The 18,823-nt window shown below is 35.5% G+C and overlaps 1 long non-coding RNA gene across 2 annotated transcripts in view; it reads left to right on the forward strand.

Moving 5' to 3' along the window:
* LOC139814315 (uncharacterized) overlaps window positions 1–18,823 on the forward strand; it is a 99,224-nt gene that overhangs the window by 18,091 nt on the left and 62,310 nt on the right. For both annotated transcript variants that reach the window (XR_011732422.1, XR_011732423.1), the window contains exon 2: window positions 6,979–7,015. This is a non-coding gene — a long non-coding RNA (uncharacterized lncRNA). The remainder of the gene's footprint in view (window positions 1–6,978; window positions 7,016–18,823) is intronic.

Here is an 18,823-nt window from a genome sequence, read left to right on the forward strand (position 1 = left end):
CTTGCATAGTGTAGTATGTTTGTATATAGATAAATGTTAAATGACTTAAACATTAAAGACATGATTATTAGTGTTACTAATTTTAGTGTTACTAAAGGTAATTTTTATATCGATAACATTTATCTTTATCAGAAAAGTTACATGTTAAAAACTTTTTTAGTATGTAATGTATGTATTACTATAGTTTAAGCATAACATTTTTTATTTTATAAACTTATCTATCACGTAAAAATGTTCTCGTGAATAATTTGCAATCCAAGTTTGTTCACACACAACCTATATGCTCGAATGGAGCGTACATACTAGTTATTTTAATCGATAAATAATTAAAAACTACTGAGCATGCTATGATTAACGTATACATGGAGTTGTACCATGTTGACCATGTATTTCTTATCTTGCACACATAATATTACACATATATACATTATATTTTGCATGATATAAGATTTATGCAAGTTAATTATTATATCTTAACGTGTAATTGTCTTTTGCATTTAAGCTGCATAATTAAAAAATATCACGATATTTGAAAGCGTTTCTTTGTAGAACCATTAAGGCATGTGTTGCTGCCTTTGAAACATATATACTCAGTATCGGCAAATAATTTTCCTCGAGGCACTTTATCTTCTGTGCAACTCGGGGATTTGATGCTTCAAACTTGTAGCTTTCAACTAATTGACAATGACAAGACATATGGGAAACATCTAGGCTCAAGAGACTTCGTATTATGTTACTTAGCTCGAAACTCTCATAGAGGAAACGCATTATCAGGGTAATCTTCTCCTGCCGGCAGGTGCTCGAGCAGATATTGTTAATAGTAAAGAACGACGCGCTTGATATAATGAAAATCCCGCGTTATCTGGCATGCGTTTGATCTTTATGGGGTTTAATATTGAACGCATGACTGTTTTCTGCAAAATCCGCGACCTTTGCCCCGAGGGATTGTTTCCTGTGAATTTTGCAAACTCTAAAGTATTCAAAACTGCAATTATGTTGGTTTTTTATTTTAATCTAGTTGACTCGCTTACAACAGGCGTTAATTAAATAAAATAAATAAAAAAGCGCTCTTATATAAGGTTTCGCGATTCTGAAATATACATATTTGATTTAAATTGCAAATATACATATTTACGTGTAGTTATAAGCGCATTATTATCGGGATATATTTCTAAGTATCGAATGTGTAATACTTTTGCAAATAATGATTGATGCCCATGTATTTGCATTGTACGGTATCACAGTAATGAAGAAGCCGTTTAATTAAATGATTCTGCCTGATTAAAGCGAATTTTGCTGCTTATGGCATTGTGCTTATCCATACACGCAGCTTATTAATTCGTTTTAAACATTGAAATGCTTAACCATCGAGGTTTTAGCGGTTTAATGGAAATCATTTATAGTCGCTTATTATTCGCGAATCAATCTATTTCTCGGTTAGCTACGTCGACGCATATCAGCGCTTGCAAATTGAAAATTATCAATTTGGTAAAACGATGCAAATACTTCTTTAGAAAATGAACCGAAATGATATGTGTATTCTTATATTGCAATCATAAATATTTATAATAGAAATCTTTTTTTGTAAAATACTTTAAAGAAATTTGAGCAAAATTAAGTTTTAAAATTACTGACAATACAAAAAAATCGAATAACTAAACTTTTTTTTAAAAACATACACTGTTAAATCCGATACACGTAATTTATACATAATTTATTAAATTTGAAATTATTACTTATAATTAAAAATAATTTTATCAATAGCACAAAGACGTTGATAAGTTTCGTCGTATTTTGTTAGCGTCTCGAGGGTAATTACTGTTGGACAGTTTCGCAAGTACCTATATTCCATTTATGATATTGGCACTGTAAATGAAAACGCATTATATTTATATACATATTATAATATATATATATATATATATATATATATATATATATATAATGTGTGTGTGTGTGTGTGTGTGTGTGTGTGTGTCATCTGCCAATTACATTATTTAGCTACCGATAATACGTTAATAAAACATAAATTATTCATGGGACACAGTATTGCATTACTTATACGACGTTGATGCCGTTGGTAAATTAATTCTGCCCCGTGGAAAGCGCAGCGAAGGCCGCGTTAATAGGAAATCCGATCTATGAGAAGTTCGTAATTCGTTTGATGTCAATTATCGAGCATAACGTACTTTCGTCAAAATCTTATGAACCTCATATAAACGGTATCCGAGCATCGTTGACGGTGTAGACATCGATATCACTTCATGTTACAAACATCGTTGCATATTTCACTATGTATGTATGTACAAGAATGACATTTATTTATTAATAACGTTACCGATATTATATGAATATCAATCATCTCTAATAACATCAATTTCTTGTTAAGGTTATATTATACCAAAAAAATGAAAAAATCGCTTTCAAAAATTTAAAAAAATTATGTTTTAGTATTTTATGGGCTGTTCTGTATAAAATTAAAACATAATTTACTGATATTTCTAAAATAACATAATGAAATTTATACCTTATTTATTTATACAGATTTATAAGCACATTTTTGTTCTGGAATTATTTTTTAATAATTAAAAGTATTTATAAATTATAAAAATTTTAATTATTAAAAAAAAATTTTTAAAGTGATTTTGTCATTATCTTCGCATATCAGTTAGCGAAGTTTTAATTCGAGGCTAAAAAAGTTAATAAACATATGAGAGAATTTTGCTAATTTATTTAGATCGGTGACTGCGTTTTGCGTTATGCCACTTAAGTATTTAGAAAGTTATCGCACCGAGTTCATGCCAGTTATCCTTTTCGGTTACTTCAACTATAGCTTCAACTACGGTTTGCGAAGACCACCAGCACATAGCCTCGAAGTTTATATTGGCTTAATTGGTTTTAAAGCTAAAACTTTACGCGGACTTTTCCGTGCGAAAGTTTCGCTATACGCAGTTATATATCGCTTTGGCAATTTCGGACGTAACACTGCCCGAAAGGGATCATTACGTTAACGCTGAAATTTTATAAGCGACATCTTAATCTAACGGAGAGAAGAAAATTTTTTACACAACGTCTATCTGATCAATAATAATCATTCGAAGCATTGCGATAATCGAATATTCACGAAAAAGTTCTTTTATTATGAATAAAATATTTTTAATATTTTCTTCAAATATTTAAACTTTTATATCACTGTAGTAAATTGCATAATGAATGAGATACCAAATAAAAGAAGATTACAAGATATGAAATGATAATATAAATATAAAAAACCGGTCTTTATTTTTATTTTTTATTTGCATTTCGAAATATATAATATAATCCATGTCAGAATATATTACGCGCTTAAATATTGCTGATAATAAACGCTGAAATGAAATAACTTATTTTTTTTTAACTTTTTTAACAGGGATGATTTAAAGCTTTCAGTCTGTGTGCGTAGTATATATGTATAGAGCATCGATATCTCATAATTTATTGACTACTAAACAGTCTATAGCTGGGACCACGTCAAGTCGCCTTTTGGCAGTGATAGACAGTAGGACGATACACGTGTCACTGTCCGAATACCGGTAACTAACTAAATCCGAATCGATGCAACAGAAAATGGATTGCGAGTTTGACGTAGTTGACAGAATTCGCCGAAGCGGATTATCCTACAAATGTATAGAATCCGTATTCGCTGACTCTTGCGATTGTATTGGGATTTTTAATCTACAAATAAGTTATATATAAATACGACTTTTTATGAAAATCATATAAATGACACTTACAATAAAGATATACTATACCGCTTTTTTATTCTATAATAATGTAAATATCTCTGGCTATTTCCGAGAAATCTATAAAGATATAGCGTACATAAGTTTCTCTGTTTTATATTTTATGATTACCGTAGCGCATGGAAAAACGTGGTTTTACTCTCTGGACTGATTTCCATTCTTATACCATATGAAAAGTCGGAATTTTTTCCCCGTAGAAACGCTATTACATACTGCGCATGAAGCGGAAGTTAGAAATGAAGAAAATGTGCGCGCTACGATCGACGATCAAATATCGGATGGAAATACGACAGTGCGGGATTATTATAGGCTATAGGTATCCAGAGGGTGGATTTCCCTTCATTGAAGAGCGGCTATGAGTACATATTTTATGTCGCTCCGTTATCATATGAAGAATATTTCATCATGATGAATCGTGATCTTCCCTTTAATTTTTTATTTTATTAATATGTTATGTTAGCAATTTATTATATTTTTCATTCTTTTTGAAGTATTAATTATATGAATTAAATAATTATTTAAAGAAACTACATATAGTCATACAGTTATTGTTACGTTTGCTGAAAAAAAATTATGTAACATTTTGATAAGCTTCTTTAGGAAAAAGTATGAGTTTTAGCATGTTATTAATTTTAATGTTTCCTTACTTTTTCTTTAAACATATATACGCAAACTTTCGTAATGAATTATTTGATCTATATATATATAAAGCTAATTTTATTGTTTTAATAAGGCTCCAAATCAAAGTAGCATATATTTATTGTATATTATTATTATAGCATATATTATACGTTATAATTGGTTATGTATTATATATTAAAGAGAGTTATAACAAATTTCTATAATAATGAATATATATACCTACTGCGAAAATCGCAACTTAGTAGTCTGCATAAAAAATTACTCGTTTAACTCATGCGAAATCTTACGATTTTCCAGGTAATTCTGTATATGATTTTCGATGCAGACACGTCTGGAGAATAATAAATTTGCGAATTCCGCACAATTTGTCCGCAAAAAAAAATAATAATTGATAGTACAAACATACGCGACGTTCGTAGTAGTCAATCTAATGAACAAGTGGATCACACGGTTGTTTAAGGCCGTAATCAGAACTCGCATTTACGATTTGCCGAGTGCTACATAGATCGGGATTAATTTTACTTCTCATTTGCATGATTTCCGCATGATATTTACATTCTATACTTTTTACGCTGGTACGTTCATGCAACGCAAATGAGAGCGAAAGCCCGTGTCGCGTTTACGAACGCGCGCCCGCTCGTTCGCGCTAATATAAAATGCAACACACGATATTTTCATCGTGGCACATACATGCACTCTGGTCACACTCGCTGGCATCTCTCATTAACACGGCTTATAATCGGATCGGATTAATTATAACGTCGTAATACCTCGTGCGCGCGCGCGCGACCGGGTAATAGAAAAATATATATGCATCCGCGGAATATTAAACGTTCCCCGACGACGAATCGGCGCAATGCGGATCGTCGTCGGCAGATTATTATTCCAATTGCGTCTTTCCGACGGTAACGCCTCGGCTAAAAGGAACAGGAAGGGTTACGAAGCAGCTGGAAAGCTTAATTTGTCGGGGATATCCGCGGCTTTAATACATATTTATAAAGCGCATTAGTGTCGGCTAAAGAATATTCATGAAAATCTTGGCGAGTGCCGTCCGGGACATATCCGCTTCCATTTTCAAGAAAACAGAAGTAATACACCGAGGCAAAACCGTGTGCCGCTGGTTGGACGGGTATAACTTGTAATTTTCTTTGGTAGAACTTGCAATCTGCACCCGTTATTTTGCTGAAACGTGCCGATGAGAGACAAACTTCTGTCACCGTCATTCGTATGCAAAACGAATGCTTAGCAATAGTATAAAACAAGATCTGAAGAAGGTTTAAAAAAATTGTCTTTCAAGCAGAAAGAAATGACCCAGTGATGTTAGGATCGTATTTATCATAGCGAGAGACTTGAAGATCTTAGATACATATACATATATAATTATACAAGAGTACATTTTAAAAGAGTTAATAATATTACATGAATATTACATAAGGACATATCTCTCTCGCGGGAACTTTCAAATTATACTGCATGCACTTCGTAGTCTTAAGACATCTCTCTGCGAATGAAATCTTTGAATTTAATGACGATCTTATATTTTTAAATGAGATTATTTGATAACACCGAAGTGTAGTGTAAATATTTGCATGTGCACAGTTAGGTCTCAAACGTGGCATCAAAGGGATCTACAAACACATACTCGGATCTCTTCCCGAGATGTCAGAATGATCTGCCATTTCCTGAGATCCGCATGATTGAAGTGTAGAGCCAAGGAGTAAACGGATGAAATGCATACACATACAAATACACACACATACACACACAGACGACATATACATGTACAGGAAGGCTCACACAGAAACACGCGTTTCCTCTCACCGTCCCGTTAGAATCGCGGTAGCAGCTCCTCCCAGTCTTCCGTCTGACAAATTATCTCTTAAGCACCTAAGTAGTTTTCCGCTTCGTAAAACAAGAAACAACACTTCAACTTTCAATGAGTCCTGCACGCTGCCGCGTCATCCCAACTTGCTAAATGTACCTACGCCGGGCATGAATGCAGTCGTCCGTAGATCGAGTATCGACGTTCTCATTCTCTTTTTTTCGGAACTTTCGAAGGACCGACGGACGTGCGCGTTTTCGTATACCACGTTCAAACAAGAAGTCCGCGCCACACACGTAGCCGTCGTATACACGCGCCATTTATTGCCGTTACCAATAAACTCGGCTTACTTTTGTGACGCAGCGCTTTTTTTTCTTCTTAACTGTATAGCGCATTGCCGTGCAATTAAATGTCGCTACGGAACTAAGACGATTATAGAATTCGTCATACTGTATTTAGCAATCAAGCGATAAAAATAGAACTAAGACATAGTATTATAAAAGATTATTTTATATACACTATTACAATGCACGAAGAAATATTTTTAATAGCACATAAAATTATTTATAATATTTTATATTATTATCATATAATTATTATTAATTATGTTTTTTATTTATATAAAGAGTTATGTTTAATACTAATACTATAAAATAATATATACGATATTATTTTATTTTTCAATCACATACGAATCGTACACATTAAATTGTATTTAATTTTTTGTTACAGGAGTGGACAATTTCATTTTGTGTTCTACGCATTCTACGTGAGTAACAAACCTATGATAATAATCAATTTTTTCAAATAAAGGAATTTATACAAAAGCTGGTTAGTTATAGATTAACAAATTATATAATATTCCAAACTTGGAGACTTACATAATATATCACTTGTGAATATATTTATGCGTTAACAAAACAACATATTCGGTAATATCTATTAAAAATATCTATTTAGGAATGGAGAAATTTTATTTATTTTTCTATCATGCAGAATTAACGAAAGTCAATTGAGTGAAAGTTATGATCATTTCAAGACTTATACATCATAAGATCGCGAAATTGTTTTTGCCTCACGTACAAACAACCAATCAATTTTCCAGTTTCGCTTGCGAAACACGTGTTTACTCGCGACGCGATAGCCGACCATATCGTAAAGCACATAAACGCAAAGAAGCAGCGTCGTTCCGCTGTTGAAGTAACAAGAGGCGCGGTATCATTTTGCGGATATACGACTTTCGTAACACCTCCGCGAACGCAGAGTTTCCACGACGCTGGAAAGTTTCGCTCGACTTAAGCCCGGGCCCTCTGTCTTTCCCCTTTCTCTCCAACGCGCGTAGCTACCCGGCACAAAATCCTTATCCCAGCCATCACAAAGTTATCACGAGACTCCGGCTAGAGAGAGCAGATCAAGTAACTTAGCCAGCGCGCTGCGAGAGATCGAACTCCCTCTCTGACTGCTACCCTCCGTCGGCATGGATAAAGTACCTACATACACCGAGAAACTGCTCTTCTCTTTCTAACGTCAAATTTTTCTTTCGCGTGATTTATGCTCCGCTAAGTTGTGCTCGTAAGTACAACATCATGGGAATGTGTACGTAATAAAAAGCTCAATTAATTACCCCAATTAGTAAAGTCATTTATATCACCGTCCTTTATAAAGAATACTTATATTTTAAGCACTTGTATCAAAGCGAGTTTTTTTCTAGACATATACTTAATTTCTGAAATCACTAGCATTATATATTTCTCTCGATTTTCTTGCTTTTAAATTATTTTTAAATGTCAAGAAGCTGTCAAAGTATAAAGCCTGGTACATGGAGTGTTGAAAACTACACATTTCCTTCTTTTCTGTTTGAATAAAAACGTGAGACGTGCTAAAAGTGCATACGCGAATCAGTGTCACTCTCTCGTAAGTTTTCGCTAAACTGGCAAAATTTATCGCCGTAATAAGGATCTCGTGCGCGCGAAAAATATGTACTGCGATTTGGGCGGTCTGGTTAGCCGTGAAATTTCCCAGATTTACATAAGAGCTCTCATTTGCATGAGCTTATTAAATTTTTAGCATCAGCAGTAAAACACCGTTACGTGTGGACTACGCGGAGTTACGCGGCAGGTGGACTTAATGCGTTTTAATACAGGGGGTGCCTCTCTTTACGACTCGAGAGTGCGAGGGCGCGTGGAGTTGCGCGAGTCTTCCTTTATATACAGTCCAGCCTTAAATTTGCGTAACGACAGGCTCGCCTTTCCTTCTTCGTTATGTCTTGAGGCGGCCCCGACTTAAATGCGCATTTCCAATGAAATTTGATGCAATTCTGATCTCACGGCAGTTTCGCGGCCGCAATGCAAATATCGTCGTCCCCCGGAATGAGACGATGAGAGAAAGGCGCACACCGCATCAAAGATCAACTCTTTTGTCTTTGTCCCAGTCGCCGGTGCTTCTCTCGCTCCTCGTGGAACAATAAAATCAAGGAGCGCGATTCTTCGCGAACTTAAGGGAGTAAATTTAAAAGCGGGAAAGTAAAATTTGCATGGGAGTTCATTGCGCGAGCTTCTTCTAGGTTATTTCATGCAGGACCAGAGAGAATGGCGAATGGACTTATATACGAGCAGACGTGACGATATTTTTGATAAATAGCTCTTTGAGTATGTAAAAATTGAACGATTCAAGTTACTCACTTGGCGCAGATTCCCGTTTTAAAATATAATATGAGCATTTTTTCTGCCTCGTTTCATAAATATTATTAGATAAGAGTATGAGATATTAAATATATACTCTCCAAATGATTAATTTAGAATATATCAAGAATTGATTTTTTTATGTATTAATTTAAATTATAATTTAATCTATTCTCTGTCTTGTTTTTATATATTTTATATATTTCATATATTTGATATATTTCACAAATCAGTTTCCTGCTTTTTTATATTAATTTTTTTATAGTTTTAATATATTTTTCATTTTCTCACTATCAAGTTGATTATTAAAATTCCACGCTTAACATACCATTTTTGTCCGCTAATAAACATGATATTATCACTCACATTCTTTCTTTGTCGCAAAACAATAATGAATTTTTAAGCACTTGAGAACGAAACAATATTAATGCCAAAAATGAACGTGACATATCATACGAATGTGGAAGAACTCGGTATTTTCAAATTATTTATAAATTAGAAAATTAGTTTTGTTGGTTAAATTACAGCATAGTGTACGTTATAAGATTCCCCTCACATCTTGACCTTCCCGTTACGTACCGCCATATGCCGCGCGCATTGTTCTCGCACAAGAATTACAGCCCGAAATTTCCGACGTAAACCATCCACCTTAAACATGCATCACCTCTGCTGCCGCGTGTATATTAGGCAACGATTTGCGGATTAGAAACTTTGCTCGAGCGAACTTGCCAGGACACGCCGGCGGACTACGTAACTAAGCAGCGGCTAAGGAGTCCGACGAACTTGGGCCTGTGATTACATTCTGAATTTGTTAAACTGCCGTCCTTCCTCGAGTTTGATGGCATCACGTCATCTGGCAAATATTTAACTCAGGCGCGACAACGCGCGTTTTTATTACATTTGCAATTTACCTTACAGCAATTCCAAAGCATTTAATTACATATTTTTCCCGCAGTTGTACAATGCAAATAAGTTTTGGAATACAATCATATTTTAAAATTATTTTAATTTTGGAAACATTCCGAGTTGTTGCCTGTGTGTATTTATAGAAGTTTCAAATTATAACTTGATTACACTATTTATTTTTACATAAAATAACAAAGAAAAAAATATTGTGCTATTATTTTATTGTACCAAAAATTTGACTGGAAAATTTTTCTATTTTTTATTTTATTTTAGAAAGGATTATAAATTTGCTACTCTATCTTTCTCTCTTAAGAAGCGATCTGCAAATAATACAAACGTCTGCAAGATGTTGTAAAATTATCTCCATTTTCCCGACGTTCTTCAGACATTTTTTAACGCCTTTTATATGTTGGCGTCTTAATGCTATATAAATGCAGAAAATCTAAATTCTGCAAACGCAAGAACTTTATATCTTTACGCCGAAGAAAAATATAAGTAAAATAACTTTGATATGTGACGTAAACTTAAAAAAAAAGCATCCATTCCAATTTCTTTGAAAGAACTCTTTTCTATCGAATTCACGATATATATATATATATATATATATATATATATATATATATATATATGTGTGTGTGTCGAAAAAATCGGTAAAATCGCGGAAGTTCTTCAGACAACTTCGGGCGATACCGCGCTCAAGGGGGCTCGGTACAATGTATCGCGACAATTTACCAGCTGCGTAAACTTCGCGAAATTTGCCGCCGCAAGGAGGTAACCGTGGCAGTGCGGGTCGAGTTCCGAACTAGTTAACATTTCAACTGTATAATATTCCGTCTTTCGTAACGCGGCCACGCGTCGCCGTCGTTGGCGGTTCTCGCCGGTGTGGCTCGTCTACTCGAAAAATATATGCGGTCTTGCGCGAAGAGTAAGTAATAAAACGCGTGAACGCCCGCGAACGGTTTCCCGTCGCCGTCACCGCTCGCTGAAACCAATAAGCGAGCCCGAACTCTTCATTAAAAGTCTACAAAGCTCGGCGAAGCGCGACGTCAGCCCGCCGATGTTAAAAAGTCGCGCGAGAGTTACTCTCTTTCTCTCTCTCTCCTTCTCCCCCCTCTTTTATTCTCTCCGCGCTTCCTTCACCGGTCACCCAGCCGGCTCTCACGCTCTCTCTCACACATTCTCCGTCTCTTTCATCCTCTCTTCCGGTATAAACCTAGGACCGAGATATTAAAAGTTATTCCAGGTACCGAATAAAATATCCGAACTTTTCACCGGCGAACTTTCACCGGCGGCGATGGCCCTCCATTATACCACTGTGCTCGTGCGAGGACGAACGATAGTTCAAGAATGGGAGAGTTTTTGAGGGGCGGGGGGTGGCTGGGAATGGCTGGAACGGCAATTCTCATAGAGAGAGGTAGACTTCTTCATAAACCTTAAATGAATCTTCCGCGCCCGGGCTTCTGGCCTCCACACTTACTTTACGCCGTCGTATATTCTTCCAGTTGGGTCTTATCGCGTGACGTAACTGGGATTACTTTACGGAAAAATTCCTCGAGACTTCGTGTAGGGAGACATGCAGGATGTGACTGCACTTCGCGTCGGTGTAATTCTACCACTGTGACTCGCATGGCACTGTCGGCACGTGCCACGCTCAAATTATTGGGACAGAGAAACGCGTAATCTAGATTCTCATTAATAAATGATTATTATGAAGCCACATTATTATTATTGTTATTATAATTACACGTTTACTTTATATTAAAATTTATAGAAATTACGTAAATGTATCTTTTCGCAGCCAACACCGTGTAACAAAATATGCGATTAAGTGAAACTGAAAAGTTATCAATTTTAGAGTTCAATTGATGGCGTGATTGATGTTGGTGCATGGACGAATATGCCACGTGCAATATTAGACCATATATACATAGTGGTTCACGGATGAGTGCTTCATGTGCAATATTGGACCTTGCATAAACAGTGGTATCGTCTAATATCGTACATCGAGCATTCACCCATGCACCAATTTCACTAAACATTAATAGCCATGTAGCAGCATATGCGTGTTGCAGCAAAATAGAAAATAATTTATGTCTCGATGTTTATATTAATGTGATATATTTCCTTTATTGATTTATCTCTTTGATTATCTCGTTGTTTTGGTCTCTTTGATCATATCCATACAGTGCGCACGCATAAATTTCATATACTATTTGAATATTAGCCGTGCAGAACATACATTGTGCAATAATTGCAATATATAGTCCCATTTTTCCGAAATTGAAGAATTAAATGTCATAATAATTAAATTTCACACAAATATTAAGATTTGTTTAACATGAAATTTGTTTGAGTGAAGCACAAAGTCCATTATCTATCTAAATAAAAATTTTATTCGGCGTATTTATTCATATCTATGAGTAATTACATACATTTTGAAATAATTCTTGTCTCATGGCCAACCAGCCGATCCCTCGGAAAAATTTTGCAGCATGATATATCATTCTGAGATATATCTGTAGAAAAGTGCGATGTGACGCGTTCGCTTGCACTCGACGCATACCGAACGAAATCAGTTGAATTCGCCATCGGAAGTCGCTAACTTTATTACTCTCCAGACAAAGGAAGATGGAACGGGTGGGAATGGATAAGTCACCGCGGTAAGGAAAAATGGAAAAAGGAGAGAGAAAGATCGATTCAAGGAAGGCACGAACGGAGTCGAGGTAGGAGTCCTTCAAGAGGCGTTGATTGAAAAAAATCACTTTGAGGAAAGTTTGAATTTGCCTGAGTATCCCCGAAAGCCCCTCGCGGTCAGATTCAGTCGGATTGCGAGAGAGGAAGAGTAAACGAAAGAGTGAGAGAAAAAAGAGAGAGAGAAAGAGAGAAAGAAAAGAAGAGGCACCGGATGGAAGTAGGTGGAAGTGAATATTATGCATAATTTTGCATCTTTACCACGCTCTATTTTCACTTCCCGCGTTGACTCGTGGAAGGAAGTGCTTCTCTATGCCGCATAGGAATCATCGCTTTGTCACCAGATTAGAAACTGAACAGTTAACTTGCAATTAGTATCGCGATGAAATTATTCATTGAAAAACATGCGCAACAACGCTTTAGTTTTCTTAAATTTAAGTTTTTTTATCGCAAGAAGCGTTTACTCTTAAGCTATTATCTTTAATGCGATTAATTGTTTATCAAATTAACTCTTAAATATTTCTGTTTTTACTACATTATATACACATATATATATATATTAGATTTTGTATTGGAAAATTGAAAATCTACTCTTCTCGAAATATAATTTTTGTACGACGACGCTCAATCTATTATATAACATCACAACAGATACAGTTTATATATCATAAATAACAGACTTTATTGACGAACTTTAATAGATCTATTAAAGTTATTATTTTGCAGCTGATTTGAAATAATAAAAATTGTTATCAAATAGTTCTGATCGTTTAAATTTCTTTTTCATAATGCAATATGACGATCTGTTTTACTTAATATTATTCATGAATTTTCTCTTTCTCTTTTCTTAATCTCCATTTTACGCAATGAACTGCGAATGAAAAGAAAGAGATAATCTCATTATTTCTAAAAGAAAATTTCTAAAATTACTTAACGAGTTTTTTTTAATATTTAACTGTCATTTTTAAATATTCAGATTCTTGAAATTGCCGACATAATTAAATAAATTATAGAATTATCAGTCACTATGTCTTATTTGCTATGTCTCCGTTACGGAATTATTAAAAGCACCTAAGCAGCGACAGTATAAATACAAGTTGCAAAGTATTATTCGCGGAACATATATGCGATTTTGTAGTCGCATATGTATTATAAAAGAAAATTAGAAAAACCGATTTTGTTATCTTTGGAAAAATATCTGGATGAAGAATTTACTGGCTTTAGATAACAGTAAGGAATCCAGCCTGAATTTTAACGACGGATGTTTTAGGCGGCTGTCTAAAATCACATATTTGTCGATGACATACGCGGATTCGCTCCAAAGTTACCCAAACGGCTCTTCCAATCGCGCGCCTGACTACATTCCTCCCAGCTTTTTCTGTCTTAGCATTTCTCCATTCCCGTCCATTCCCGTCGCAACGTCGACAAATCCGCGGGGGACTCTCTGGGATTTGGGCTTTACGGATTTGCGGCGCGCCACATCGAAGTGGAACACGCTTCTGTGAGGCACGGCGTATGCAGTAGTCGAAGCTCGCGTCGGATCAGGCAGATTCGTTACTTCGCTTTTTCTCTCCCCGCCACGCCCGATTCTCAACAGCGAATTCAGATGAAATCGCTGGAAGAGTTTTCTTTGATCGTGTCGGGTCTTGTCCCCATCGGAGCGTGTATTCGCAGGATGGCGGAGAGAAGGTGAAACTTTTCGCCGACCGAAGTTTCTTTAATTTAAAACACCATTATCGATCGGCGCGCCGTTAAAATTACGCGTATTAAAATATTCCTGATTGCTCGGACGCCGGACGAAAGAAATTGCAGTCGACGAATCAATCGCGCCTGGTAAAGAGAGTTTCCGAACAGGTCATTGCGTTCGGATAATTAATCGCAGTTATCGAAAGGCGAAACTCTCTGACGGCTTTCATTTTTAGACCGTAAGAAAGGGTACCGATGAATAAATTGTAGATATTGGAGAAAGTCTAAGTGAAAATGAAACGACTTTATGGAAAATCACAATCTATTTAGTTTTGTAATGTATTCTCTTCACAATATTTTCTTTTGTGTCATAGTAATTCTTTCAATTATTATTTTTTATTAATCCAAATTACTGATATGTTGTTTAATTTAATAATTTTTTCGTCATCAATGATTTAATAAACATTTGAAAATAAATGTACACAACTCGTACTTGTGCGTGTAAAAATATATAAAACTTACCAATTGCATATATCTTCGATACCGCATGTGTCTCCAAATGAGACTAACACGCGCAAATTGCACCGCATCTGCGAGGTCGCGGGAATTTCACGCGCAAACTGTAAAAATAAATTTGTGGGAAAGAATGTTTCTCGGGGTTTTTTTCTGCTGCAGCGGTGCCAGTGTATTTTCGCTTCGATCGAATTCCATGTGATGCTACAAATACTCAGACAGCGGCATTCGCGTTTTCGACCAAGAATTGCACCCCAAAATACCGATACAATTTTTTTCGAAACAAGCAAGGGGTGGAATTTCGAGCTCTCACAACATTTTTCCAGACGAGGGTTTAATTTTGGGATTTAATAGCGAGAAGCAGTTGCACAATGGCGCGCGGTGATTTTTCCTCGTCTCTCTCAGTCATTCTTGAAATAATTTCCGCGTGACTGCCGCGCACATCAGTTCGCACGCGGACAAACACGTTTGCCCAAATACATTGTATGCGAATTTGGTGTAAATAAGCGGGAAATAGGGTGCTTAAATGCGCGTGGCTATGTTATGCAAGAGGCAGCGTGTGCGCATTGAAACATTTCCACTGGCGGAAACGAGAGCGGAAATTTGTTTTCCCAAATCTGACCAGGGTTTCGACAAAAAAATTTTTGATGTCTATTCATATATCGGCACGCGTGGTACGTTTCCCTTCATTCGAGATAAACGCTGGGTGCATACACCATTTAGTCCAATAGCCTATATCGACACTCGCTAAACATGTTCATCGTAATCGAGCGGTTAAATGCAACGTTTGAATAATTCAGATTATCTTCCAACAATAATCATCATAGTTTTTGATAATTTATGTTCTAATATTTTTATTATCAGTGACAATTTCAAAAAAAGCATTTTTCCTAAAAGAAGAGAGAAACAAAAAAAATGTTTTTTTTAAATCTATGTATTTTGCTAAAAATGTAGAGCACACATAAATTATTGCATATTAAACTAATTAGAGTTTAAAATTGAAAATTATTTCAAAATTTATCATTAATACTCATATTTCAATTCAGCCTTTCTAAAACAAAATTTGCAGTATGTTATTATGTTTCTGGAAAGTCTCTAATCTATACTTTTTTTGTAATATAAATATGCGTAAACTTCATAATGCTCTAAAAGAATTGATTATTAGTCATTTTGATTACACGATACATTTACGGTTTAACGCGGTAAGCATTTCCTTTTAATTAAACGCAAAAGCATTTCGCAAACGAAGGCTGATTATATTGTCTCGATGCACGGGCCGATTGGTCACGAAGACACGATCTCGGTCATGAATAATGCAAATCGTTCGGCAGAATGGTTTTAATGAAACAGCTTTTAATTCGCCCCTAATAAGAAGGTGTTAGTCGTGTAATCGAACAAATTACAATTCTCTCTCTAATTATGAATACTTGATATGAATTCGTGTCGGAATGTGTTCTAATCTAGCTGTACATACAAAATAATGAAAAAAAGTGATTCAATCACTTTGAAATTTAGTTAAACGTTATAGGTAGATAGAAACTTAAGCGTTACAGTTTATATCCGTAATATAAAACATATTGAAGATGTCTCTGCATCTCGGGTGTCTAATTAATTACATTAATTTCATATGTCTTGGCGAAGTAATTTCATTTATGGACGTTACTCTGTCAAGGCATGTTATAATTCTTTCAGCCCTCCGGGTGACCTTCCTTACCCCGTCATGTCGGAATGTTGCACAGTCTGCACGTCTTGCAGATCTACCGGGGAGCTTTACATATTTTAACGAAATGTCTTCCGCCATACGGCAACGCCATATGGCTCATGTATTTAATTATTTATTATCCGAGAGTACTTTTGCCTTTGAAGTTCCTCGAGGTAGAATGCGAGTGGCACCGGAGGATGGAAATACTTTCGTATGCTTTATATTTTGCGGGCACATATATACATGCTATACTAAAATATATAATGGGACTAAGACAAAATATGCATTGAATAATGAAAAAGTTCCCAGAAAAAAGAAAACAAATAATGCGTGCCAAATTTTGTGAGATGTATTACTCCACAATAACGCGTATTATCTAGTAATTATGCGCGACACACATCGATATCTGACGTAGTTCAGAAGTTACTGCCGGATCCGAAGTGCACCGCGCAAAATAATAATTACCGCGTCGATATTTATTATTTTCATGCACGCGTGCGTCGATATGTGCTGTTGAAAAACCAGTTCCATACATTTTGGTTTATAATGAAATAAAGACAGCTGCGCGTTTGCTATCGTTTTTCAATTACAAATTCTGCGCACGGCGCTAGCGAATTCAGCGTTACGAGTAAAATAAAACCATAATTGAAATATTGATTTTCATGCTGAGTTCGCGAGCTCAACCAGTTATTAATGTCTACGCGCTTACGCGAGATAAACCTGATCGCCTGATATCGTTTGGAAGTAACATTTTATCTACCTATTGCGTAAAAAAATATTCTTTGCCCATATTACATTTCAGCAATTATTGTTGATACTGTAGTTTTATTTTTTGAAAAAATATTATTATCCTAGCTTTGTTGTATAGTTATATATTTGTTAGCTTATAATACGTTTAGATTATTAATAATTATATGATTTATTTTCATATTTGATTAGAGGATTTCTTCAGAGCGCTTCTTAATTTTGTGACTAAAAGATTTATATTAATGTAATTAAAATTTATTTATATTTTTTAATTATATGAATATTTTTTTTTGTTTGAAATATATATAGCTATCGTACTAACATTACATCGAAAAACATGTATAGATTAATAGAGAAAGTGGAGCTTAATTACCGACTATGTGATCTTGATTTATATTTATATAATAATAATTCTTACAATACGATAAATATTTTTCCGTTATCTACAATATCACGGTTAGGGATTTTAACTGGAATCGCCGATCTATGAAAGCACTCGTCTGTTTCAACGACGCCATTTCACACCTTGCGCGAGAATTTTCTGAAAAACAATCGGCATGGATTTCCTCCCATGGACGATTGCATGAAAATCTCACATTCAAACCCTCTGGCTTTCGAATGGGCAAGCATTTCATCGTGGATGTAGAATGAGTCATGGGATCGGGGGTGAGTCGTAATTCCGTTTGCATTTGGGGGCTCGTTCGGGAATAAAAACAATAAAAAAAAAGGTGCCTATAAACATGGCCCGAGAAATGCACAGCTCTGCAGGGAGTACTAGGAAAGGACGGAGGGGGAAACGCAGGGATGAGAGATAAAAAATTACTCTCGTCGTTTTTGACATCGTGCACAATCCCCTAGAAAAAAATCCGAACTATTATGCGCGATACGTATGCCTCTTAGCGCGTTACAATGGAGTGTCGCTCGACATATTTTATCGCGATGTATTTTTACTCGGAAATGCAGGAATTATGGTCATAAATAATCGTCACATATCGTGTAAAAAACAGTAGTTTAATCTGTCGAGGAGCGAGATAATATTTGCGTTATTATTTTTTATTAACACTCATTTATTGTTTATGTGCACATTAGTGTTTAATCTAATAAGTAGATTTTATTTAATTTTAATGAATTTAATCATGTTGGATTTTTAAGATAAATTTTAAAATATATTTATTTTATTACATTTTACATTACACATATATACATTTATATAATTATAATCAAAACAGAATATTTTTGTACAATTTTATACAAGATTAACATTACTTACAAAAACGTTAATTCCGAAAAGATATATCTACGCGTGACAAAAACGGCATTTTTAATAATATCTCTTATCCGATTAATCGCCGATATAGTTATCGTATTAGACGTTAATACCAAGCGAGCGCTGTGATGAATATTGTGATAGTGTTTCTTGCGAAGTGCATAACCGCGGCCCTGCGATCGGTATCTCAGAAATCCCATAGCTCGCGGCGGCGATTGTACGTCAGGAACCACAGGGAGCTGTCCGTGGGAGATCGGTTGATTCCCCGGGAGGCCGCCAGCCCCCGGTTTAGGTATCCCTTCCCCGGAATAGCTCGCCCCGGTACCTCCGTTCTCGAGTTGAGCTTTGACTCTCTAGTCTCGGTGGAGGTTCTTCTTCCGCCCT

Source organism: Temnothorax longispinosus, chromosome 6 (genome assembly GCF_030848805.1).
Source record: "Temnothorax longispinosus isolate EJ_2023e chromosome 6, Tlon_JGU_v1, whole genome shotgun sequence".
NCBI lineage: Eukaryota > Metazoa > Arthropoda > Insecta > Hymenoptera > Formicidae > Temnothorax > Temnothorax longispinosus.